This window comes from Bombus huntii, chromosome 1 (genome assembly GCF_024542735.1).
Source record: "Bombus huntii isolate Logan2020A chromosome 1, iyBomHunt1.1, whole genome shotgun sequence".
Taxonomy (NCBI): Eukaryota; Metazoa; Arthropoda; class Insecta; order Hymenoptera; family Apidae; genus Bombus; species Bombus huntii.
Window position 1 is genome coordinate 5,359,361 of NC_066238.1, and position 27,293 is coordinate 5,386,653.

Below are 27,293 nucleotides of genomic sequence, written 5' to 3' on the forward strand. Positions count from 1 at the left end.
CGACGAACGCATTCCTCCGTGAGGATTGATTTTAAGAATATCTTAAATAAGATGAAGATTCTAGTGCGAGTTCGTTGTTCGACGTATTTCACTGTCTTGTACTTTATTTATTTTATCGTATTTTGATATTTCTCGCGTAAATTTAACGTTTGAATACTCCAACATTCTGCGACTAAACATTCTAATTTGTTATAATCTGTTCTTAAGAATTTTGGAAGATGTTTCTTGGAAAAAGACCACCTATCTGCTTTAGTTTTTAGAGACTTTGATCGCTACGTTGAAAATTGGAAATTACAGGAGAAAAACTAGTCAGACTTTTTAAATTGTTTGAAATATGAATACTTCAAAAATATTCATTGTTATAAAATTAGTTACGCCATTAACACCTTTACAATGTTTCGTAGATTTGTATAACAGATTGTGCCTACTTCAGATTCATACTAGAATACTTTTCTTTAGACTAATATAAAAATCTGAAAATCGAGGAAAATGCGCTTGTCATATTTTGCCTATGTAGTCTTCGATGTTGTTTTCTTTTCAGAACATCTTAAAAACGTTTAGCAGGGAAACGTTTCCGACTCAGAACGTGTTGGAAGATCTCATATTTTTGATTCGCATAATTTTAACTTGAATCTTTTTTTTTGTGCTACAAAAAGTATATCGTATATCCAAGGTAGTTGGTGAGAATTTCTTATACAGGATTATGGCTCGTCATTTATTTTACACTCGAGTACTTTCCGATAAGTTTTTTTCCATCGGTATCGTAAACTATCGCACAATTTGTCGTACGATTCCTTTTCAATCTCGATATATTGGATTGTTCAAGAAGTTCAATCGATATTAAATTTCGCTGTGTATTTCACAGGATCATAGGAGAATAATTTATTATAAACTTCTGTCAAGTAGAATGGAATGCATAACTCTGATGATTGCTATTAATAATTACATCGAAGTCGAAAAGAAATAAAAAGAAGATATAAGTAGGTGTAAGAGAACAGAAGATTGGTCCATTAAAAGAGATGATATTTCTGTACAGACGATATTAAATCTCATATATCAATGAAAAGCCAACAAAATGTGTTTGATCTTAACTGATATATTCTACTTCGTCTACTTTACACGCTGAACATATGTACTTCGTCTACTATCTATTCTCATTTCTACAATAATTCTTTTAGTAACAGAAAGACTATTTCTAACATATTAGAGAAAGATCATTTTTTGAAAAGATCGAGAAGATAGCAAAAGATATGTGAGCTATTCAAGAAAATACTAATTTTACGAAGATACACCTGCCTTTATATTCTTCTCAAATTTCTCTACGAATGTTACGATCTATCCAATATTGTTAGAAATTCGAAGAAAATAACAAAAAATTATTCGAAATTGAAATAATGCAAATAAATGATACAAGGATGGTATATGACAGCCTTTCCTCGAATTTATTCTTAAAATTCTTAGATTTCTCAGATTTCATTTCTTAGATTCCTCAATATATAAAATGCTAATACCAATAAATAAGATTTCCGTGAGCGCGTTGGGATACGTAACGGTATAAAGAAGTCTAGAAAGAACAACCAAGTTACAAAGACTGGAGCGTTTCATAAAGATTTATTCTCGAAAAGTCGTGCATCAGGTGTATATAAGTGGTACAATAGAGAAACGGCATAAGAAAGCTTATTAATTCCTATTTATAATAGTTGCAGTAGTAATACGTATTGCAATAGTGTATGCAAGAGCTATAATAATTGTAACAATGATAAAGATCGTCGCTGTCCACAATCAGCCACATACTCCATAATTCTTATCGTCTATCTTACATTCTAATAGAACTTGTACATACAGTAAGATTACTCGTAAAATTACTTTACGTTCGAATGGATTACGTTCTTCTGATCCTTTCCTCCATGCAAAGTCAATATTTCTTCTTTTCTTTAAAAACTACCATTTCTGTGTTTAATCCGTAATACGCACATCCATGTTAAATTATTCGTATTCAACGAATACCATGTTTAGTTCAATTCGATTCTGATTCCGTGTCACTTGTGTTCATACAACGTATTCATACATCGTATAGGATAAGAGATCTCTTGAATTTATAACATGTCGTCTCAGCTTCGTGAATGGTTATTTAGCACATTTACATAAAACACATATATTTCTCATATTTTTACAACTATTAGACGTGTACACTTCGAGTGGAAAAAAATTACAAAAGACAAACAGTGTGTCTGGTATACACGCGCACACGCACATTCCCTCCTTACATATGTATATCTTATAGCAAACACTGAAACGATTAGTCAGAGACGAGTTTTTTTCTTCAGATTTCCAACTCGAAGAAGAAACTCGAAGAAAACATCATAATTACGTATTCTCGTCGGTTAAAAAGTGATTCGTTTCCATATCAGTCTACGCTTTATTCCTTTCTAAATACTCTTCGTAGAAATAAACACGCTTTCTTAATCAATTACACGAAATGCCTGTTTCAAGCCGACGTTTCTCGACCTTTCAAAGCGCGACCAACAAGGAAACGCCGATACAGAGTTGCTTATCCATCCCCTAGAGATCGACGGATTCCTTATTACTACGAAATTCTGTTTCACACACGAGGGAATTCCCCTCTCCTCTGCTTACCCTAAGCTTTTCCGCCATCCTTTCCAGTCTCGAATCGATATGCCGTGAACGAAGAACTTCGCGGGTCTATTACCGCCCCAATGGGACCATTCTCGCAGCGAATAAAACGCCAGTTTCATCGTCGAGTTTAGTCCTTGAGGCGAACGAGACGGTTCGCATACAGAAATAAAACATCCACGAGTCTCTCGATGGACGTAAGTACGTCTGTTTGATCGTATAATAGATGAGAATCAACAACGAAGAGACGAGTGACACGTCGTCTATAAACGCCTTTCACGTCGCTCGGTAATTAACTGCCGAGTATCTTTTTTAACGAGTCTCGATTTTCAAATTACCGATAAGAAATGCTCGATTTAATTCCGCCGCGAAGCTTCCGAATTTTTTTCTGGAATATTCCGTGCTTCAGGGTCCCTTCGTGAGTATTCGTCGACGACAACTATACTTGTTAATCCTTTTTCATTATCCCTTCTTTTTTAGGTTTCGTAAAAGATTTTTAATGTTCGACATGTAGAGAAGGATGTAATCGAAATGTAGAAGATTTTAGAAAATAACGATGCAAGACTTTGAGAGTCGATGGTAGTTGTGATATTAAAGCAAAATGTAGTTCTAAATTTGTTTTTTATATTTGCTATACTTAAGCACGTTTTGTGGTAAGGTGATAAATATGAATAAAGAAAATAATCTAGAAACGATTACAGCAGGCTAAGAGAAAATGTTGAGAAAAGATTGAAATAGAACACAAAAATGTATTTCCTTTCTCCCGTTTGAATACAACAATCATGTGTGCAGATTGTGAATTAAGTATGTGGAATTTTAAACATTCCTTTCTTGCACCACATGTGCTTATTGTCGTGATTGAACAATATTATGTCGTAAATGAAAAAATAAAATTTGTTTAAAGGTATGGAACTAAAAGAAGACACCAAACTATAATTTACACTAAAAGAGTATTACCTCTTAGCATCTAGATACGTTAAACAATTTTTACTCTTCTTGAAAGTTACTAAAAGTTTTTAAAATGTTAGATTCTTTTTTTAATACCACGATATAAAATATTACCAAAAGGAATTTCTAAAAGAAATAGAAAAAGGAAAACGAAAGAAAAGAAGCGATTTGTTGTTTTACGATGTTACAAATATATTTACCTACATTATATGGAAAATTTACGAGACAATTTATAATTAATGATCTCACAAAGAAAAATTGATCAAAGTAAAAAGATCTTGCGTTAATTTTGTCAGAAGACATATCGTTATTTTGTTCAAATATGTCGATTGTAATAAGAATTTATTATATCATTTTCAACTGTCCAGTTTGGTTTCACCGAATAATTTACGATAATAACGATAAAGGTATCGAGGCAACGTTATAAATAGAGTACATAAATTAAGAAGACCAATTACATGTTCATGGGAAACCTTGATTATAATTATATCAGGAGAAAAAAAACTGGATGAAATTACGTAGCGGAGCAAACAAGATACTTTAGAACAACCAGATATTTTTAATTTGTTTTTGCGTGTGCCTTACCTTTATTCCTCGGCCGTAAAATTACTTTTCATCAACTCTCTTGTTACTCTCTCTCTCTCTCTCTCTCTCTCTCTCTCTCTTGTTAAATCTAACTCTGGTTAAACTCGCGATTATAATTTTGAAACTAATGTTTTCATCGAGAGGAATGTATTCTTATTAGAAATTTAATCTTTACCAAGAACAAAATTGCTTTTACCAAGGTATAATTTTTTATGAAATGATCAAATAATTTTTACTTTTAACTCTTTCAGCAACCAATTCCTTTTAGCCTGTGAGAAAAATTACTTTCTATTAATCGTCAGTAATAGAAACACGTTTCTCGCATAATTTTCAGTCTTGTAAAGACATAATCTACTAAAATTTGAAACCAGTCTTATCAGACAAGTACTAATTTATTAAAAAAAAAAAAGAAAAATCAAGTTGGTGCGCGTAAAATCAACCGCGAAGAAATTATTCAGATAAAATTATCGTTGTTCCACTCTTCGACGTAAATTGTCTAAGAATCCTCGAATAAACAAAAATTCTCACATATTGGATGATTCTTGGAAGGGACCCTTGACTTTAAGACGGAATTTCATTCCTTCTTCTCCCTTCTTTCTAAAGCTTTAAGCTTCCACACTCTAAAAGTGTGCGCAAGGTACTACATAAATGTAATTGTACCACTTATTTTAGGATATTTCTGTACCTGAAATTAACGTGCCGTGGAACCCGCCCCTTTCAATAGCACTCTCCATCCCCCATTTAACGTCCTCTTTCCCCCGATCGCAGAATATACGCGAAGCGTGTATTCCTAATGGGAGATTTGTCGTGCCTTAAAAATCCATTACAATGTACAACAATAAAAAAAGAAAAAACTTTATAATTCGATATGATATGGTATAATAGAATAAGTCCACCGTTCGATGAACACACAATATAGATCGTTTAAATGAACGCGAGAAAAGTGCAGAGGTTACTTATGATTAAAGTTAATCTGCGCTTTCAGCCTTTCAGTTTCGAAGGTAGAATGGTAAAATAAAATTAATCGTTCGAAAAAGAGACCTTTTAATTTATCTTAAACGACGTTATAATAGCAAGTATCGTAACTTCGAATGTATAAAATGTACAAGATGAACCAGTAATTATCGTTGTTCAAATGTATTTGAAATATCGCATGAATCTAGAAAATTGGAATACTTTCTTGAATAAGATTGCATGGTGTGTGGCAAAGATGATTTTACAGAGTTTGTATTAATTTATGTAGCTCGTTTCTTGATCCTATTTGTTAACCATATCTTTTAGTATTTCTTGTAGTTTATGTCCTATTCTTGTTGTTCCGTTTATTCTTTTTGAGTTTGATGTAATTCGTACATTAACGTGTAGATTATCAACATCCTGCGCTTGCAGATTAATTATATGCATATTTGCTATAGCGATCGTAGAACATACGTAGCTTGATACATAGAATAGAACAATCCAAGGTATTTAAATGTTGGTAATTGCTGGTTCACGTTTTAAATATGTTTTAAACGTGTACAGGATGTTTGAAAAACATTGGACGATGTATTGTAAGCGAAGTTGGCACTTGGAGGAACTAACAAAAATTCAACGACTAACATAGAGGTATGATATGAGGAGAGTTATGTGTAACGAAACCGAATAATTTGAGAGACTGAATAAACCAAACATTACACAACGACAATAACAGTGATAATAAAACCATATGTTATTACTTGACCATTTTGTCATATGTTGCGGAACACCCTATACGTCGAAGTATTATACACAATAGTTTACATAATAATTGATTTATCGATTGATCGATGAAATATGAAAAATTAGAAAAATTAAGGTTTTACCTTTCGTTATCGAATATTTCATAAATATGCGTTACCCATACAATTCCTGCTTTATAGCAAGTGGAAATGGCACAGAATTGTTAATCGAAAGCAATCGGTTCCCTTCAACGATGAAAAGCTACACGAAATACGAAACATATCGCAAAAGGCACTTTCACTCAACATTCAATCGAACCAAATCGCTTCGCTAATTTTCTTCGTTCTTTTTATTTATTGTTTTTTCTTTTTGTCTTTTATGCTTACTTCTCTCATAACTCTACTCACGGCATTCGTTTCTTTATCATCATTCGTATTACTTTCTTTCTTACTCTTGCGCTCTCTTGCTTTCTCTCTCTCTCATTCTCACTCTCTCTCTCTCTCTCTCTCTCTCTCTCTCTCGTTTTTCTTCAGCTTTGCAAGAGTATACAAAAAGTTTGAATTGCGTAGAATGGAAAAAGTGGAGACACCACTTGTTTCTATGTTCATTCTCGATTTCGTTCACTAGTTCATCTCGTTTCTTTGTCTTTCTGTCTCCCTTCTTCTTTCTCCTCCTTCTTCATTCTATCTTTCTCTTCTTAATAAATACACGGTGTCCCAATTTAAAAAAGGTAGAGATGTATAATAATATAATATATGTACAGAGTAAGATTCCTCGAAAGAACATCATTCACGTTTTCTCGGTATGAGATTAATTAATTAATTTTTCATTGGATCACAGAATGGTAGCGCCCGAGCGTGGCAATTTCTTCTTAAAGACGTTCGAAAACGACCGATCGATGAAAACAGGGAACGTCAATGCATTCGCGAAAAGAAAAGAAAAAAAGAAAGAGAAAGAAAGAAATCGTTTCCGCCCTCGTTCGTCGTGTCTTTCTCTTTTCTTCGCTTTTTCTCTTCTTTCTTTCTGCTTCTCTTCCTGTCTTTTAATCGTACACCATTCGTGTGACCGTTATAGCATAATTACGATATCAATCACACGTATGTAAATGAACATCGCGTATCGGGTCGTTTTCGAAAATCTCGCCGTCTAAAGCTAGCATATGTAATTAAATACCCAAGTTATTACAAAATGGAATATAGCATATTAAAATTACAGACTATCCTTAATATGTACTGCGCTATCAGTCACTGGACAATGGACGCCCCCCTATCGATAAATCAGGACGCCGGAAAAGATTTTTGCAGCTGTCTCGACTAATTATAGTTAAATGTTAACGTTCATGGGTTCGAGAATCTCGAGATTGAATACGCTCATGAGAGAAAAGCGGCACTTGATACACGCAGCGTAAATCTAACTAACGTCGAGATTACGACGACGTCGTTCAACGAAATACAAAGATACGAAATTCAGTGCACGAATCTCGACGCAGTTTTCAAGTTTAACCATCGTCCCTCAACATTTCGATCGTCCAGGGTTATTTCTTGCGCCACGTCAGACACCACACCCATTTCACGGCCGCACTATGTGCCTCAACTAGGTTGCAAACACATCACAGATAATACATACTTTCTTATCGTTACACGTCCCAATTTCTCCTTCGATGGTATATTAACGAATTCGAGATCGAGATCCTGCTATAAAGTATGGTAGAGTATCTTTCCATAAGGTCGTTTTTATTATTTTCTCGTTCCTGATGCTTTTTCTTGCTCAATTTTAAGCACGCGGTATATTCTCATACTTCCGTTGTTACAGAGACTAACAGCGTCTCGTGATATACAGCAAGCTTGATCATTCTGTTCAATGTTCAAGGTGGAGATTTTATGGTTTAGAAGCTTAACTGATTCGAATAACTCTACGTTACCCTAAACGCCAATGACTCTGATCGTGGGTCACTCGTCTTTCGCCTTAAGTCTGCCATAATTTCCACTTTCAGATATAGTTTTGGTATTTGGTAATACATTTGTACATATCTCGTGATATAACAAACACGTAACATTCCTTGCATAGCGTTTTATCAAACTATAAAATATCAGTGTAATTAAGTAAAATAAAAGAACTTGCTTGTTGTAGTTGGAATGTTTCATAGCATTAGTCATAATTGTTACCTTCCTTTATATTTAGTGTTATCGTGTACAGTGCTTCAGAAATTGCGACTGCGAATATACGATATAACAAGATAACAGTTAACAAGGTACGAAGTTTATTTGTGTCTTCGCGATAACTATAGTTTGCGATTTATTTATACGTTGTATACGTATACCAGGGAATCGTTTTCCCAAACGAAGATACGCGTGGGGAAGAAAATGGATGTTTTCAATTATTGTATCGTAGCTGTGTGACGCGTAAATTAGCAATTTCGAAACATTTTATTAACAGAAAATTGGAAAAATCATTTAGAAAATTTACCGCAACATTGTAAAATAATATAGTACAGTTCTATTCTTTCGACAAGTTGAATACTGATATTGATTTCTCACCAGATTTTATATTGCAAAATACGATTTTGAGGAATTCGAAGAACATTAAAGGAAATGGGATGTATCAGATTGTCCGAAAAGTGTCTTTCTTTTACAGACACGTCTTTTACAACGACGCATCTTTATACAAACATGAAACCTAATCTGTCGAACGTTGTAATCTTTATCTTGATAGAACAAAATAGATCATACGTAATTCGATAAAATAATATAAAACGGAAAATATTGTGCATCCACTATTTCCTTATAAAACGAAAGAAACTTTTCGGACGACCTAATACAAACTCGAACATTGTATTTTACATTCTAGATGTCGTGTTGAAAGTAGAACGTCTTTTAATGTAACCATTTTCACATACAAATACTTTATTACCTCCTTTTATAGAGAATGCAATATTAATTGGTATATAAAAAATGTAAGTGACTTTTAAAAGATTGGAACGCTCCCAGTTTAGAAGCAGACTTCACGTGATATATCATTCGAGACCATTTTATCTTCCGTAATAAATTTTTTGTCTGCTTTTCATCGTTTTACAGCTTGGACGAATACCACGGGTCACGCAATGTATAATCAGCGGCCTCGAATTTGTTAAATATCATACTCTCTGTCTATATCACTTCGTAGAATAATATTTGTTCCATTCTTACCGTTAGAGCCTTTCGAGGTGTTAAAAAGAGACGAACAGCTGATTAACATAATGGATGGAGCGATTGAATTACCCTAAACGATCGATATCTCTGGACTAAACTATAACGCGTGGAAAAGTAGAAACGTTACAATTTTCTTTCACGAATCTTATTCTTTCTTAATTTTGATACAGAACGCTAAGCTTCTTCTTGAAAAAATTTTGGAACGTAATAGAAAATGTAATGAAATGCTTCGTAATCTGTAACATTTACGATCTTAACTTTATACTTTTAGTTTACACCTCGACTATAGTCAAAAATCGGTTGAGATTCGTGACACTTTCTACAATGAAGTATCCTCTCTCGACTAAATGTTCTACCTAAACTTCCTACTAATTCGACCATTCTTTCACGAAAAACCGTGAATTCAACTCGAAGAATTAAGGCTATAAGTGACTACTCGTAAGTACTTCGAATGGAATGTTTAATTATATCGAATGCAAAACTCGGAATGTAATGTTTAAGGGATGAAAATAACGCGAACTCGTGATCGGAGAGCAGCGGATTGTTTCATCGCGTCGATTCTCCATTAAATATCGCTATTTTTATCGATCAAATCGATTAGCTAAGCGATTACAATAGTCAGATGTGGCAAAAAAGAAAGGAGACACGTTCAACGATTACATAATTGTTTTGTGCACGCAGACGCGATTAAATACATATTTCATACTGTGTCGTAGATTTAATAAATCTTTCGGGAAAAAAACATGATATTTCGTATACGTTTGCGAAAATGGAGGATATTATAGAGGAGATTTATTGCACGTATGAAAAATACTTCAAAGAATGAAATACGAGATAAGGAGAATAATTAATTATGCGGTGCATGGCGAAAAATTCCTATTAAATATAAATGAAATTTAAAAATTATATTACTCGATTATACAAAACCTAGATTCTCTTGCACGATTGAAATTAATGAAATCTTATAAGTTGTGAGTTATCGACTGTAATAAATTTTCTTATACCGCAGGAACAAATGTAGTAATTAATCAACGGAATTGTTCACGCAAATTGTACAAATTACATGTTATCTGATCATATTATTTCACGGAAAATTATAAAATGATGGAAGAGAAACTCGTGACACTTCAATTTGCTAATATTACTGAGTTAATAAATCATTGTGCAATGGTACCCTGATAATAACGATAATACAATGACAAAAAAAAAAAAATAATAGAGATATGCATCGATTCGAAATAGTTTTTACTTTTTTACACGGAAACAAGTTACAGACTTGTTGATACCTTGTTCGCCTCAAAACGAAATCTGCTACGCGACGACTTACCTAATAAAACGAATGGCAGGATGATACACTTATTTATTCATTCTGTCGATAAATGTTATACGCGCACGAAACCGAAATGATTTTTTAATAATCCTATTACTCCCTCGTCAGACCGGATAAATCGTGAAATTAGATTAGAACGCGAACGATCTTGCATATGCAATGACTGATATCAGACCATCGATATCGGGAACGACATGCTTAAACGTTAAAGGACATTCGTTTTCGACAAATCGTACTCTCTAAAGACGCGTAGTCCCGATCTCGGGTCCGTTTTTACTTACAATTTAAATATTAAAGTATAATATGAGTATGTTGGCGTCGAAAACCTCTGTATAGTTTCTTACACGTCTATTAAATTGAATTTTTTTTCGGATATAGATGATTAATCGATGAATTTAATTACTGATATCCCGCGGCCGAACAAACATATCAGCCATCATGCGGTATCATCTTTCCCGCCCGTCATTTTTCTATTCCATCTTCGTCTTTTTCGAGATCCTCTTTAAAATTGTCTATCTCAATCATTTCGAATTAATTATATCTTGGTCCTTGAGTGCATGGTTTTATAACTTCGCGTTTGGCGATATTCTATCCTTCCCTTTCTATAAGCTGCGTCTCATAACTATAAGACCACAGTAAAATTTTCAATTTTTATAGAGCTACGAGATACACAGTGACAAGATCTGTTTAGAAATATGTAAAAAATCGGACGGACAAACATATAAAACTTATCGTTAGAATTCTATTTTATCGTATCTTGAATTCAATTTTCGTGTACCAGGATATTCTGTTACATCGGTTCTGTATCCCAGTTCGTGCATTTATGACAGATTCAGAAACGCAAAAGTGTACAAGAATGCGCATAATGTCCAACGGTATCTTGAATAAAGTAAAAATGACGCGTATCTTTGTTCACGTTCTATTTCTTCGATAATATTCAGAAAAAGGAGTGAATTTGTATGAACATTTGCAGTTTGGTTACGAAACAAGATTAAACTAATTTTCTTCCTTTTTTATGATTTCCAAATGAAATTTCAATGTTGGAAAAGACAAATTGTCTTTCAATGCGATTTCAAACGTGTCATATTTTTGTACACCGCGTGCATACAAATATCCAGTGACATCGTAACTTCAGTCTCAACTCTGTCCAGAAGAAGAGAAGTGAAACGTTCGCGAAACCTCGGAACAAACACTATCGAAATCCAAAGGACCACAAATATGTCATCCGATAATAGTGAAATTTTAAGATCTAAAGTATCATATTTCGTTCCGTATCGCGTTAATATATAAGAATGTATATAACACAGCGTGTAATAATCGAAAGTCTATGTGGTTTTATGGTTATGAAACGCAATCTGATTATTCGACTTCCTCTTTCAATGGCGAACCAATACGTTTCTACGGTATTTCTCCATGATACTCTTCGCATACTCTTCGCCTCACACGTACACCACGAGGACCTCCATCGTACGCAAGACATAAATCCTGTCATATTCTCGATAATATGGCACGATTCAAAGCTTGCCACGAACGGCCTCGAAAATATTTCCTTTCGCGTCCTCGACAGTACCACGCAAGAACTTGGAAAATCTGACAACTTGATCGACTCTTCGCTCTTACTTACTTCCTCATACTTAACGAGGATTTAATCGGTTCTGTCGAGAACTTCCGCTACTTCTCCGAACTTTTCTTCGAAAAGAGAGAAATCGCAACTCTGACCAGAGGCTTCGATGGACGAATAGCTTTCCTGCTTGCGTGGTTCCTACCGCAAACTTTCGGATCGTCCCTTTCGCTCTTCCGTATGTTCATCATCGAGAAAAGTCGAGGTCATTAAGCGAGTTAACCTCCTCAGGAACGGATTTGCTGATGTTAGAAGTCGATGAAAGATAATTACTCTCTATACCGTTATTCTTCTTGAAGAGAAATAATGTAATAATTTCTAAATTGGTAATATTGTTCACGTACAAAAGACAAGGATAAAGAAGAATAGGAAGTGTCTATTTTAAACGATTTCAAGGTGATGTGGCGTATTTTGATGACGGCAACTGGCACTTAGAAGTTTTCTTAGAACACGAAGAATTACAGAAATTATTACTGTTATTTATTTATTTATTGTCGATTAATAGTCGCTAGCAACCGCAATTAGAATTACAGAAATATTCGTCGGAGATTCGTCGGAGAAAACAGAAAGTCTGCATGTTTGTATGTTTGCATATCGCTAAATAATAAAGCGGCATGCATAACACGAGCGCCAGGAACAAAGTATCTAAATATTAGTAAAATTGGTGGATATTTTTGTTTCGACAATAACAGAATTGGACATTTCTTACTTTGTCTCAGTATTCTGTAGTATTTAACTTGATATAAAATAATTACTTTTTCACGATACTACGAATTTTATTACGAATATAGTTAAAGTTTGTTTCGACAAGTATACCAAGATATTCAAACTTAATTTTCGTAATAAAGTTCTTTTGTGACATTCCTTATTCTTTGTCCTTACCTTTTGTACGCGTATATTTTTCATACTTGAACTGTCTTTTGGATCGATACTTTGATAAAGAAGAAAGCTAAATACACAAATATGCGTCAGTATCCCTCCAGAGGTTAACGATTAACCACACGATTAACCTTAACGTGTCATAAAAACTTTCATTCTTAACCCTGCTGCGATTCCCCAATTCCTATATTTCTTGTTTTCATTGATCACATAAAAAAGATTTGCGATATTTCACGAAGATGTTCAACGTTAAGTTAAAACGAGACATCGTGCGTACCAGTAATCATTTCTTTTTTCCTTTTTTACTCAATCTAAATTCGAATCTAAAATGATGCAAAGAACGCAGCAGGTCTGAACAACTATAAGGAAACTATTCAAAAACTGTACACGTGTCGTTGCACCTTTCGCACCGTGACAGGGGAAACTTAACTTTCTCAGCTCACAGTCTGAGCTGAAACTATCGAGATCTCGATCACTTTCTACAAGCAGCGACAATGTCACGAATAACGATCTCACCACCGCTGTAATTCGTTGAGGAAATTGATTTCCTACCGAGTGTTCGCTAGGAACGATTTCTTCTTCCCTCTCTCTGTATCTCTCTCTCTCTCTCTCTCTCTCTCTGTATCTTGTTAAATTTCCCTTTCCTTGTAACAACCGAAGCGTATACACAAAGAAACACGTTGCCCCTGTAGACACGAGCCGATATCGGTTCCCGCTGGACTTCCTGACGGGAAATTGCTCGGGGCAGAATCGCGTTCGGCGCCAAGTGGAATGCTCGGTGAATACGCTCTGTGAAACTCGATTCCTCGAGAATACGAAACTTTCAAGGAGATAGAGGCGGCTGTGTTCGAATCGAAATTAGCGCACGGGAAATTGCATTTTCGACTATGTAGATTACACTTTCGTCGACTAGTAGTTCGATTGAGATGCTTTCGATTAGTTGCTTGTTTTACGGTCGATTGCCCTCATTCAGTATCCGCAAGGTTGAACCGTAGAGTTCGATTAATGGAATTGTTAAACGCTCGACGTGTCGAACAATGAATTTTGTTTCGGGAATGTTTTCGTTGACGAATCGTATTTTGATAATCTCTTATCGTATTTGATGAATGATAGTGTTGCGTTTTGTTTAGGTGGTTCAAAGAAAATTTATGTCACGCACGAAACCTTGGTCCCATTGGTCAGGTTTTGCGAACGTTTAACGACGAGATCCTTGTTTTGGAAGAAAAATCCCTCGTTACTGATAACTTACGGGAAGAATCGAATCAGCTGTAAGACAGTAGTGAGATATTTAAATTTAAACGGCTGCTACAAGAAATAGACGAAATCTCGATAACTTCGAAAAACAGACTATCGATATTGGCTCGTGTATCTTAGTTCATCGTAATCGATGATTAATTCCAAAGAAAATCTCTTAACTGGACGATTCAATTTCTCGTTTCTAAATATCCTTTCTTCCCTTTCCTCGAATTTCAAAACCATTTACAAATTCCATCGATAAACTACGGCTTCCAAGATGTTACCCATTTGATCGAAACTTTCGCGATACCACATTGTAAAAACGCCGCCCCATTGTCATCATCGTCGCCGTCGCAGAAACCGCCTACTCAAGTTTGTTCCCGATATATATGAGATCCTCGCGATCGTACAAACTTCAAGCCAGAACGGGCTCCGAACTTTCCCTCGTAATTTAAATCCTGGACACGTAAAGCGGCCGATGAACCTGTTGAGGGTTGCCGTTTTGCTTCGAATGGCGAGGATTCTGCAATAATTCCCTGGTCTCGCTCGGTGAACCGGGACTCAGGCTGTTAGTGGTCGACGTTTCTACGCGGTCACTGATAATCTCCTCTTCGGTGATCTGTTCCAGGTATAGGGCGGACTGAGCAGTCTGGTGATCTCCGTTGAGCGTCGGTGGCGGCGAATAAGCAGGCGGAGGACTTCTCGGTGGAGAAGTAGACTCTTTCTCGTTCTCCGTTTCTATAGCTGCAGCGGTAGCTGCCTGTTGTTGCAGTTGCCTCGCTCTTCTGGCTTGCCTGGTGGTCAATCCTCCAGTTTCCGCGTCTCTCTCCAGTCTGTGTCCCGACTTGGACCTGGTTAATTGCCTTTGCACGTACTCTTCCAGGTCGTTTTCTTCCTTCTTCGCGATCACCCTGTTCAAAATGATGAGGAACATGCCGACGATGATAGCGAACAGACCTATGGCTACCAGCTCGTTCCACCAGCCTCCAGATGCTTTGGTTCCCCATTGAGCGAGATCTCCCGGCAACAGGCCACTCATCAGAAGAAAAGCACCGAACACCAGGAAGACCACGCCGATGTGAAGCATTCCCACCGACGTGACCACCTTCGAATCCAACATACCCTGGCCGGCAGAACGATTCGGATGTCCGGTTTTATGGTGTCTCGGTTGTTGATCCAAGGAACCGGTCGAAGCCCTGGGCGACGTCAGGCCGCTCTCGCCCGATTGCGCGCTATAACGACGCTCGCGGGCACGACGCTGCTCGTCCCGGCGTTTTCTCTGACGCTTGATGGCCAGCGCCGAGTGCAATCCAACCGCGTGCATCCTGCAACACCGGAAAGACAACCCTTGCTCAGTCAATCCTCTACAACTCTCATTCTCTCTCTCTCTCTCTCTCTCTCTCTCTTTCTCTCTATTTCTTTGACTACGAGTGTTACCGTGTCTTTTGCTCGTTCTTTTCTTCTATTCGAATTTCCACTCGATTTTCTTCGAAAGATCGAATTTCTAATTGAATTGTTAATTAGGCAAATCTGCCGATACGCCGAGACGAGCATCGCTAATTTGTACAGTGCGATCTTGAAGATGGGGTTCGTTAGAACTTGAAGCGCTAAGAATCGTTGGTTGCTCGCTAATTTCTAGTTTCTCTACGTGTACGTTCTTTCTATGCGTTCGATCACATGCACTGGACTCGCACGCCCGGGTGTAATGCTGTTTTTACAAAAGCAAAGGATCTTTCAGACGTTTAATAATCGTATAACGAGGCAGTAATACAGTCGACGATCTATTGAAGGCAGGAAACGATGTCGATTCCTGTTTCTCGAAGCGTATACGTTGCTCGTACTCGAGGGAATTTATCGTGCTTCTAGTTTGGCGACGACGATGCTCGTCTCCGTGGATTTTTACGCGTTTTCGGGTTTTATCGATCGCTTAGATACGTTCGCAATTCTAAAGGCTGTACAAGGTTCGCTCACAGGGTTCACAGGATGCACTGCGATAGAATCGCCGCGTTAAATTCGCTACGTTTTTTCGCAATAAATGAATTACCAAAATGTTCCTGCCGCTGTCGTTGAATCTGTGAAAATCTCTTCTTGCACGTCTCTGCTCGATTCCTCAACGGCGTGATGGTCGGCGACATGGAAAAAAGGAGATGAGATGAATATCTTCTTAATTTGAAGCTGCTACAGTCCTTCTTTTTAGTGCAAGCAAAGATAAAAGATTACTTCGGCGTTTTCAGTTCTTACGCGGAAGATTTTTTTCTCTTTGTTAAAACTCGCAAAACCAGAAAGTGTAGGTCAGAGGCTCCATTGTGCGGAACTTTTAATTATTCTGTTACACCTCATTTCCTTTTTTCTTCTGTTGCTCGTGCCTACGTATAAGCATTACAATGGATAGCTTGCACGAAATCCAATCACAATCGTTGTTAAACATTTTAATTAATACGCGTTCCATGTTTTATATTACAACGAATATTCATTGGAAACATGTTATTCGTTTCGCATATTTTGCGTAAATAAAGTGGTGCGAAATTTGCCGCTCCAATTTACCGATGTCGTCTAGTTAGAATTTCTAATTAGTTTGGCTCTGGCGTACGATTCTCTCCCGTTGACGTGTACTCGACTTCCGGTTCGATATGTGTTCCGGAAGCTGACCAATTTACAGACTAATGTCCGGCTGACAAATACAAATCGAGACAAGTCACCACGGACTAACTTCGAATCGATGTATTTGCTACGTGAATTACGACAAAATAATGTTACACGTGTGAGCGTAAATCAAGTTTTCTTGGCAAGTTTCTCTTCTCTCATTAAGCAAAAGCGTAGATGTTTCAACATACTGTTATATTATTTATATAAATTACGACGCTTTTAATCGAGTAAAGAAGTTACCAAAGTGCACCAGAGTAGAATAAAAAGTATTGAAGCAAAGTAGATTCGGTGTTTCATGAATAAATCAATAGAAATTTCTTAAAGGATCGAGTAAAAGTGATGTTATAAACACGTAGTGTGTTAAGAATCATCATGCACGACTAATATATTATTTCAAGAAGGTTGATATATTATTCCACGATAAAAAAAGTAATTCCTTTTTATTTCATCAAATGTTTTATATCCCAAACATTTCAAATTCGCAACATAAATTAATACTTTTTCACTTATTTCATTTACAGATGAACATTAATATCGTGTATATTTGATATCCAAATTAATATTCTTTATAATAATAATATAAATATAACTTCGCGTTGATTTCAGTAGAAAAACCTGTACTAAACTTTCTAAATTAAATATTCTTTTACGATCTCGATTAAAATACAAGTCATAAATTATATTTCAAAGAATCTCGTAAAAAATTATTCCCTCCGCGAAGTCGCGGTAAAGAAATTACGTGAAACGAGGATGAATGTGTGTCTGCGTGTAGAATAATTTGATATATTGAATATTACTTTAGGGGAAATTAAGTTGAAGGAAGGTTAAAAACGTTTCTGACGTTCCTTTTCGTCGTAATATCATTATTATGCTTGCTTTTACGGTCAAAAACGGCACATTTAAAAAAAAGCTGGGTAGGACAGTTTCCGCGGGTAATTTCTCCGGTAAAGTAGTATGAAAAAGTTCAGTTCGAAAAACGAAATCGCGTTTCACCCGTATCTTTCCTTTTTAATCAAAGTAAAACTGCGTAATTTAATTAATGCGACGAAAATTTATTAGAATCCGATAAAGTAAAGACATAATACAAATAATGTGCGTATAATAAAATTTCCAGGTATAAAATGTAAAACTACTCTGTGGAATGAAAATAACGCGAACATCGTGTTTGCTCTCGACTTTTCCAGTAATATACGTCTCTCTGTCAGTACAGAATAAATTGCATTTGGCAAATTAATTTTTCAAAAGATCAACAGCGTCTCAAGTATAAAAATGAGATTTAAGAAAAAGCAGATTAAATGTTTTCTGTATTAACGTTTTCATTTTATTCACTTGCTCTCGCATCTTTGTACAAGTAACATTCTACTCTTCTGAGAGAAAACATTACACATTGTATGCTACATGATAAGAATATGAAATATCATCCAAAATTGATTCGAAATGTAAATGCCAGTCGTTAAGGAAATTTAGGAGCTAGAAGACGAATAAAATGTGACGTGAGTCTTTATGTACGTATGTAAGTGCCAAGGTGTCACATCGTTGAGTATTCAACTTTATGCTTCATTTGTCACGATCTGTTGGCTTTTAAAATTTACGATAGTTATAAGAGTATTCAAATTCTCGTACAAAAATTGAGTATTCTTTAAAATGAGCATATTTTAGTTTATCGGCATAAAAGTGCATCGTGTGTTTGCAGCGCAAATATAAAACTTTACTGTGATAGGCGTAATAAAAATGTGATGTTTCATATTTCGAAATAACCTTCGTTTCACTGTCACTGTTTGCGAACCTTTCCGTGCGACTTCATTGTATCGTTGTAGATAGAAAGAACTTTGGTGTGTTAAAACTTTCGTAGTAACTTCTCAATGTCATAGTCTTTACAATTTTGGACGTGTTGCAAGTGTAATAAAATAGGTATAGCGGACGTATAGCAAACGTGGCAACAGTAAAAACAAATTTCTATGTTTCTCTCTCTTGTTGTTTCAGAAATCTTTACAGTTGAACCGTTCCTTTAGTAAAAAAAATATGTCCGTACGTATGTCACGTATTTTATTTTCGATTTAATGTATTATTTGATTCTAATTTATGAAACACAAACATACGTATTTGAACAAGTAATTTAAGATTCTGGTTGTGTTTTTTGAGATTTACAATGACGCTATTTACAGTTTTGCTGCTTGTAAAAATCGTAATTTTATAATACGTTTTTCTTACACAGAGAATTTATTGAAACGAGTAAAAATTCCCACGCAAAGACAAGGATGTCTGAAGGAATACTCTGAACTCTCTAAAATTTAAACGAAAATATTAAAAATCTTCTCTGAAAATACGTAAAATCTTCATTAACGTAAAAAATTCTTATTCGAAGTTATGTAAAAATATAGTTTCTATCATACACTGAATATAAGCACGTTCGTTTTTTTTTCTTTTCACTCAGTTTTTAATTATAGAATAATATTCTATTATTTTGAGAATTGTTTCGAAAATTTAGAAATTATAAAAATTTATTTGGGGAATCCTATTATTTTGAGAATTGTTTCGACAATTTAGAAATTATAAAAATTTATACATATACGAATTTGTACATATACGAATTTGTACATATACGAATTTGTACATATACGAATTTACAAATAATTTTATCTTGGATGTTTCCTTTGAAAACTCTTACGTTATAGAAGAACGATATAGAGGAATTACATAACTTGTAGGAAGCAATATCCAGTAGTCAGTGACAACATTTGTTACAATTTCCGAAGTAGTTACGAAGATATTTACTCGTAATGCGTTGCGTGACTCACGCTCTATATAATCATTGGAGGTACAAGGTAGAAGAACGATATTCCCATAGATGCTATAAATAAGATGAAACTCTCCTAACAACTTTACAATCTTCCAGAATGTTGATATATATATACGTATAAATATTTCACATGTAATTTATATGAACATTAACCTTTTTTAATGTATTAATTCCTTTATATCTTTTTATAGTTTTTCTTTTTTAAGTTAAACGAAGCATACTACTTTAATCGTAAAAAGTTCCATTCTTGATAATTCGCATAAACTTCGTTTCGTTATAAATTACAAGTATGGTAGAAAAATTGCGTAATAAAAACTCTAGAGATTATATAGTATAGTAAATAATAATTATATGCAATAATTATTCAACATTCGTTGAGAATTTCGCTCTATATATGTAATAATCTTGATTGTAAGTTGAAAATTTGATATTTTTCCTTTCGTCAGAGTAAAAATGCATTTCCCCATAGGAATTTCAATTCCTTATTCCTTATCAATTCCTTATATTCTTATTTATTAGAAGAGAAATGGAATTGAATCTTACATTTCCTTTTGTTACTGTATTCGCGTTATGTTTTCTAAAGAAACTTGTTATTTCAACGATCCAATATAACAGAACTACATCGGAAAATTTTCATAACTCTACAATAATGTGCGAAGGTATTCTGCCTAGAGGTAGATTTCTCATTTTACGTTCTAAGAACGATATCTGAAGGAATTTTTACTAATATAATACACTATATAATAGAAATCATTGTTATGCAAGTCAGGATTTTCAGAACTCGAATTTATTTACGTGTTCCAAATTTTAAAAGTATCATCCATTTAGTTTTATAATTAGATAACAATATTCTTTGCTATGATACGTTTGCATGACTTAAAAAATATAATGAATTTTTTTTAAATAATAAATGCGAGATATTATTTTATGAAACTAGCAGTGAGCTGATTTACACAACTGTTCATTTGTATCTCTATACACAATATTAGTTACAGTTCTTTTAGATGCTCTATACTGTCATATAATATCTTATAATGATTAGCCCACGGATATTTATGCGAATCAATATTTCAGTAAATACAAAAGACTGGATGTCATAAAAAGTACTATATCTTAGACATTTTGTATATTTTTGCACTAATATGCACGAATATTCACAGTGTAATAATCACTTTACACTTTACACAACATGGAACGAAGATCAAGCAACGATAATTTGAAAATACAATTCAAGTTATACAATTACATATTTTCAAAGTCCAATAAAAAGACCACGGTATGATGTTATCCGAAGATATACTACGCCCCATATTCTTTTTATTCCTTTCCTTCAAACTTTATCGCGACTCGCTCGTAAACGAGAATCACTTTTCGTTTTTAAAGAAACATACTCGTAATCTAGCAGTTTCATCGACAGCCGTGTATTTTGACCTACTGCTTCAATGTGTTTTTAATCCATTCAGGAGCATATATACATGCCTGAATTCAATGGCGACGTATCGTGAATACTTGTAATTTTCCCGAATGCTTCCAATTTCCAACGAATTCGTTCTTTCTACGAACGCGTCGAATATTTGTCCATTTCACGAATTTCAACTTCCATGCAAATTTTGCAGCAAATATTGGGTGGCAGAGTTCCTTTTTAGAAAGCTCTAAAAAATAGCGTAAAATCTGGCTGAGGCAGTAGGAAACAACCCATCTCTTTCATTTCGGTCTCACAGTGACTCGCGAAAAAACTCGGACAGTTATTACAAAAAGTTTTTATGAACATGTTACGTGCGTTGTACGAAACTTTGTGAAATTTTATTAACACATGTAACCAGACCCGATTATCAGGATTATATTGCTACAGTTTGCATCAGATTTGAGAATGTACATAGGAGCTACAGGATAATTAGTGTAAAATATTTAGCGTGTCAGTTGTCCATTACATTAACAAGCCTCGATATCCAGTGGAACAAAAGTTCACGTTGTCTTCAACATTTATTACGATGGCTATCCATGTTGCTATCAACTTTTTACTAGATATACATCTTTCAGTACATATCGTGTAACTTTTACGTACAACATTTTTAAATTCATTTTAAATGTTGCCAATATAACTGTTACATCCGGTGACTCTCTACCCAAACCAGGCTCCATACCGCGGGTAAGATAACTGTCAGATGTCTACACACCTTTATCGCATACCCTCAAATAATCTTAAGGATTCATCATGAATCTTGGCATTTTCATAGTTAAGGTGATTCAGACCAAACAAGTATCTTTCTAGTTAAAGTATTTTCTAGAGATTTGTCGTCCACTTCGGAAAGGTACAGGAAATTTTACTTTTCGCACATACAGTGTCTCTCGCTAGCAATTTTCTCTCGGGGCGGCCCGACCTACGAACCTTTTTCTTATCCAATTAAAAACAATCTAAGCAAAATTGCCATCAATAAATCCGATTGTTCTCTGCCAGAACATCGTCACCGAACTTCACTCGTTCATCATCTGTAGAACAGTCTTGACTGCTTTTCCGTTCGTTAATCAGTCATCAGTTTAACTTACAACTTACACGTCGCTAAGACTACGTCTACACGTGGGTACCTGTCTATATCTACAAAGTTGTTGGAGGAAAGTGTATATTGTGACTCATTACTTCAGTGTTATAATCAGTTCAACCACCTCTATGATCCTAATCGAAATAGGAGATCGGCCAATTCGCCGAAATCGGACAAATCGTAATGAAAATTACGACTCTCGTTGACGCGATCTACGCCGAATGCGTCTCTCCGCGAATGGTTGAACAATAATGAAGACAGTCGTGCTCCGTTACAGAGACGATAAAATTTCAAAATGTTCATAGAGAGTTTCTCTGACTGTTCAGATACTTTCGTCGGTTATCATACATATGCATATTTATAAGATGTTTCCAAAGTGTTCATCTTCGTGAAGCACAACATACAATATTCATAAGAGATTTCTGTAAGTGTTCAAATACTTCCGCGAGACACTGTAAGTGTCACCGACGCAGCAGTGTAATCCTCGTTTCTTCGTGCCCTCGTTTCTTCGCTGGAAGCCCCATGACGACGCTGTTGTGGCTCCTTTAATGGACCTTCGACAAAGCTCTTCTACTCTTGGTATTCCCGGGGCGTACGTAAGAGAAGATTCTTGTAAATTGCACGTCGCCGCGACATATCTTTCTAGAAATCTCTCTATACTTCCTGTGCCCTTGTAAAATAGTTGCTAACGGCACCAAAATAATCTTTTCTCGTGCGAGTGATTTTTCTCCCGTTATTCTTCTTCCTTTTGTTATCGAGCAACGACGTTGAGAGTGTAGTTTTTATAAAATTCAACGTCTTTATTTTTATAACGTAAAATGACGAGTTTATGTCTCTCGTTACTTTCGATACATTAAACATTTCTAAATCTGCCCCGGAAAGTATCACGTAAAACCTGTTCGCTTTGCTTTTAGTTATCCATAAAACTACCTATCCAAATATACTATTTGTCAATGCATCGTTTGAAAGATTTTTTGGAATTATTAAGACAGCATATTTTTCACTTTTTAAAATAGGATATACGTAAAGACTTAATACCAACGATGAAAGAAGAAATGGGCTGATACATAGAAATATACAAGAAAAGAACAGCAACACATCTTGTCCCTGAAGCGAGCAAAACTCTCGTAGAAAGAGGACTAAAAAGAAACCAACCCACTGATCTCACGGAAGAAATATTATTTAGCAATTAAGTTAGAAAAATTTACCAAATGTCCAGCTAGACAAACTGTACAAATTGTACAAAAGTACAAATTACTAAAAAAAAAGAAATTTTTAGATTTCCATTGTATGTTTGGCTGGCCATTTGTAAGTGAGCTAAGACTTTGAATTGAGCGCTGTTTTCATCGTGTACACATCGTGTATTTTTCTATTACGCGAAATTACGCATGAGGACTACAACGAAACATTCTATTTTTTTATGAGATCAGTTCTAAAGTTCAGTACGTCGTTAATTAATTCTACGTTATCAAAATCGTTCTTTCATTTTATTTCAGGCTAAAACATATATTTTTCCAGTCCCTTTATAACTTTAAAAATATTATTATCGATCAGAGCACTAAAAGGTTGAAAGACGTTAAACTACCGCTTCTCTTAACAGTTAAATCTTTTACAAAAATCTCTCCTACAAAAATTCGACAATTAATTGATCCTGATTCTTCCACCTTTAGCTATTTTATGTTAATATATTCTTTCTTGATCACAAGATGACATTCAAATCCAAAATCAACAGAGACGTAGATATATCCTTTATCTGTTGTCTTTACACGTATTATCTATATTTGAACAAGTTAATTAAAACCAATATTTTGAACATCTCGAAAAGAATTTCAAGTTTGATAAAATTAAAATCGCAGCAGAAGATATGCAGCGTGTTACCTTAGGAAGAACCTAAGTTCGTTTCCCTATTTACGAGAATTCACATGGATATTTCTGTTAATGCAAACCATGATACTGTTCTCAGAGAACGTTCATAGATTCAACCGAAAATCAAGGCTTAAAACATCGCGTGTTGGCGTGATACAATTCTCGAACACGATCCACCTTTATATTCGACGTTATGCCGAACGAATATCAGATGGTTTACTATTCTAAAGTAATTTATTTCTTCCTTTAAATATAACCTCTCTGTTTCGTGATTTACAAGTTAGATCGTGAACGGGATCGACAAATTGGTTCTCCTCTTCTTTCTTGAAATTATTCAACCTACTTTTTTCGATGTGGTTGTTAACGGATCAGCGACGAAAATTGCATATTCATATTTTATCCCAATATTGATTCGTATAATCTCATTAATTCTATTCAGAATCTAAGCTCCTTTCTAATCTGGATATATTTATCCTCTCGAATCCTAACGAAACTTCGTGACTTTCCATTTTTTGAAAAAGATTGCTTTATCTCTTCTCGATGATAACAAAATGCGAGACTAAGACGTTAATAAAGAACGAGATTTTTATTGTAATACTTTGTTCGCGTCGATCCATGCGAGGAAGCTCGCTTAATTCAGAGAAATTGTATCGTTTGTTTCGTTCGAGATAGACAACAGTGATAAGAAAAGAGCGTACTAGTACGACAATTATTTGTAATTAACCGTCGCGACCGTCCGATGAGTCTTTACATAAACCAGAATCCATCCCACGGTTAAGACGGTCACTAGCCGTGTAAATATAATTAGTCAGACCGCAATAATCCTAAGGAACTGTCATAAAACTAAGCATTTTTATTTTACTGTTAAGGTCCATAACTGTTATAAAAGATCTTTGAGTCGAGACGGTCCTTATGGTTATTGTTCAATCAGATAAATATGGAAAGGTCGTTCAAAGGTCATTTTCATCCGCTAGCGACCGGTGATTGCCCCCCAGCAATAGTTTTCCTTTATGACATCATCGTCACTGAACTTGTCATCCTTAGATCAGTCAATATATCTTGACTGGTTTTTCATCCATTGATCAATGTCTTGACTGTTTTTTGTTCATTGATTAGTAATCAGTTGTAAATTACTATTTACACGTCTCTGAGAATACATCTGTACTGTTAAGTAAGTATTATAATCAGTCAACCATCTTTATTATCATAATCGAAATAGGGAATCGACCAATTCGCGGCGTCGATTATCTAATCGTAACGAGAATTTACGACTCTCGTTGACGCGATCTACCGTGAACGCGTCTCTCCGCGAACGGTCGAACACTTAATATTAAAGATTGAACATTAAAAATAATATACGTATAAAAAATCCTAATATTACTTTTTAAAAATGAAGGTGGATAACGCATAACTGGTAAAAAGGATGTTACGTAATATAACATGAATTTAAGAGAAGAGAAGCTCTTTTTATAGTTGCTTAACAAACAAAGTATACTTCCGTTCCATTTATTAACACGAATTTCCTCTCCAGTCTTCTACGCGTAAACACCAGTCACTTTTATTTAATACCATGGAAGGATCAATAAACTAAAAATACTCCATTAAATCGGCTCCAATAATCAATCTACTGAAAAAATAGCATCCAAACGTTTTCCAACGAGTAGCGATAGATGAAAACAAACTCTCATGCTATATTTCGTTCTCGTGTTTCCTAACAAACTTCCATCGAGAGTTCTCTATTTCCAAAGCAACTAACAAAAGATGCGCCAGCCAATCTTGCCAAAGATTCTCATGTGAAAATTAACTCGACGGTAGCGTGCGCTGAAAATTCCATGCATGATTCAAAGTTTTCGGCTTTCCCTTGGGAATGTTTAATTTCCCAGGTTCGAACGAACTAGATTCAATTTCCGGTGACAGAAATTCGACAATGGCGCATTGTCGAGCCGTGTTTCTGGCGAAAACGCAGTAGCGTATACATCGCTTCCGGTTCTTCGAATACACCCGGCGTTTCGGCCGATTGTTTTGCTGAAAACTTTCTTTATCGCGAATCGCGAGCGAGGAAGCATACTCCGGCTTGCGGCCAGGTTTATATTTACCAGCGCTGTAACCAAAATGTAGGTCGAGCTCCAATAGGGAAAGCCCGAAGAGACTCACCCCGCACGAGGCTCGCGGATAAGATTTTTATCTTCGTGCCTCTGTTACCCGTCGTAAACAACGATAACCCTTTCTCTTCGATCGAATCGAGCCGATCGGTATCGCGGTGAGCGATACCCAGGACTGTCAAGTTCACGCGCGAGTTGAATGCGGATTTCATGGTATTTTATTTGTCCGATCGAATCTCATACGATTGCAATAATAGAGTCGTCACGCTTTTCGTGGAACTGATAAATGTTTTGTAGGCGATTGCCAACTGTGTCATCAAAATACTATTGTTTAGCGATAAAATGACATTAAAATGCTTTCTCCTGTAATCTTCGTATGTGTAAAATTCATAGTAATTTATATTATATATATGCAATATATATGTATTGCATTATTATAAACAAATATGTAGAGCCATAATCTCTCACGCGCCGTGCTACTTGAATGTTTATGTATAGTGTTACACAAATAGGAGAAAATTTCGGAAGAGGCTGAGTACATACAGTTGATAAAGAATGGTATAATTTCTTTAAATCACCGGTACAACGTTCCCTGTGAAATTAATTTGTTAATACCGAACGACATTTTTCATACTCTCTATAAAATACAAATTTCCAAAATATTAAGACTGATTACAAATTCGACGCATGAATTATATTTGAATTATATGATATATATAATAACATTATTTAAATAACATTAAAGTTCCATTATACTTTTTACTTTTTTAGTCCTGCAGAATATAGAAAGAAACCATAATTACACTAACAAATATGTACTTTAATTAAAATCCTCCACGTAAAATTCGGAATATATTTCAAATTTTCGTTGAAATACACAAGTTATATTTTCGATACACAGAAACGATACAAACAAGGACCGTGCAGAGTAATTACACAGAAATTCAGACCAAAAGTTTCGAGTGTGTCTCTCAATGTTTAATTATTGCGTTATTTGCATTTTGCGATACTCTGCTCTTTTATCGACTCGCAGTTCGATTAAAACATCAAATAAGCCATCATACTCGATATTTGTATATAATCCGTTTATTAGAAGTGCTCGGCTCGACTGTGAAGTATAAAAGACAACGTTACATCGCTACCTATTAATACGATTAATGTGTTTTCTTCTTTTGATCTCTTTCGATCTAATTACTTTTCCAACGTTAGAAAAATACAAGATT

At 35.2% G+C, this 27,293-nt stretch overlaps 1 protein-coding gene across 2 annotated transcripts in view; it reads right to left on the reverse strand.

The window, feature by feature from the left end:
* The window catches only part of LOC126871201 (uncharacterized), a 102,980-nt gene that overhangs the window by 39,781 nt on the left and 35,906 nt on the right, over window positions 1-27,293 (reverse strand). The window contains exons 2-3 of one of the 2 annotated variants that reach the window (XR_007691559.1): window positions 12,225-15,441; window positions 1,583-12,172 (exon numbers count right to left, since the gene is read on the reverse strand). The exons of the other annotated variant lie outside the window; for it this stretch is intronic. The gene's annotated coding sequence lies outside the window, so the exon portion shown is untranslated. Of the gene's footprint in view, window positions 1-1,582; window positions 12,173-12,224; window positions 15,442-27,293 lie in introns of those variants that run through there. 2 annotated transcript variants of the gene reach the window in all.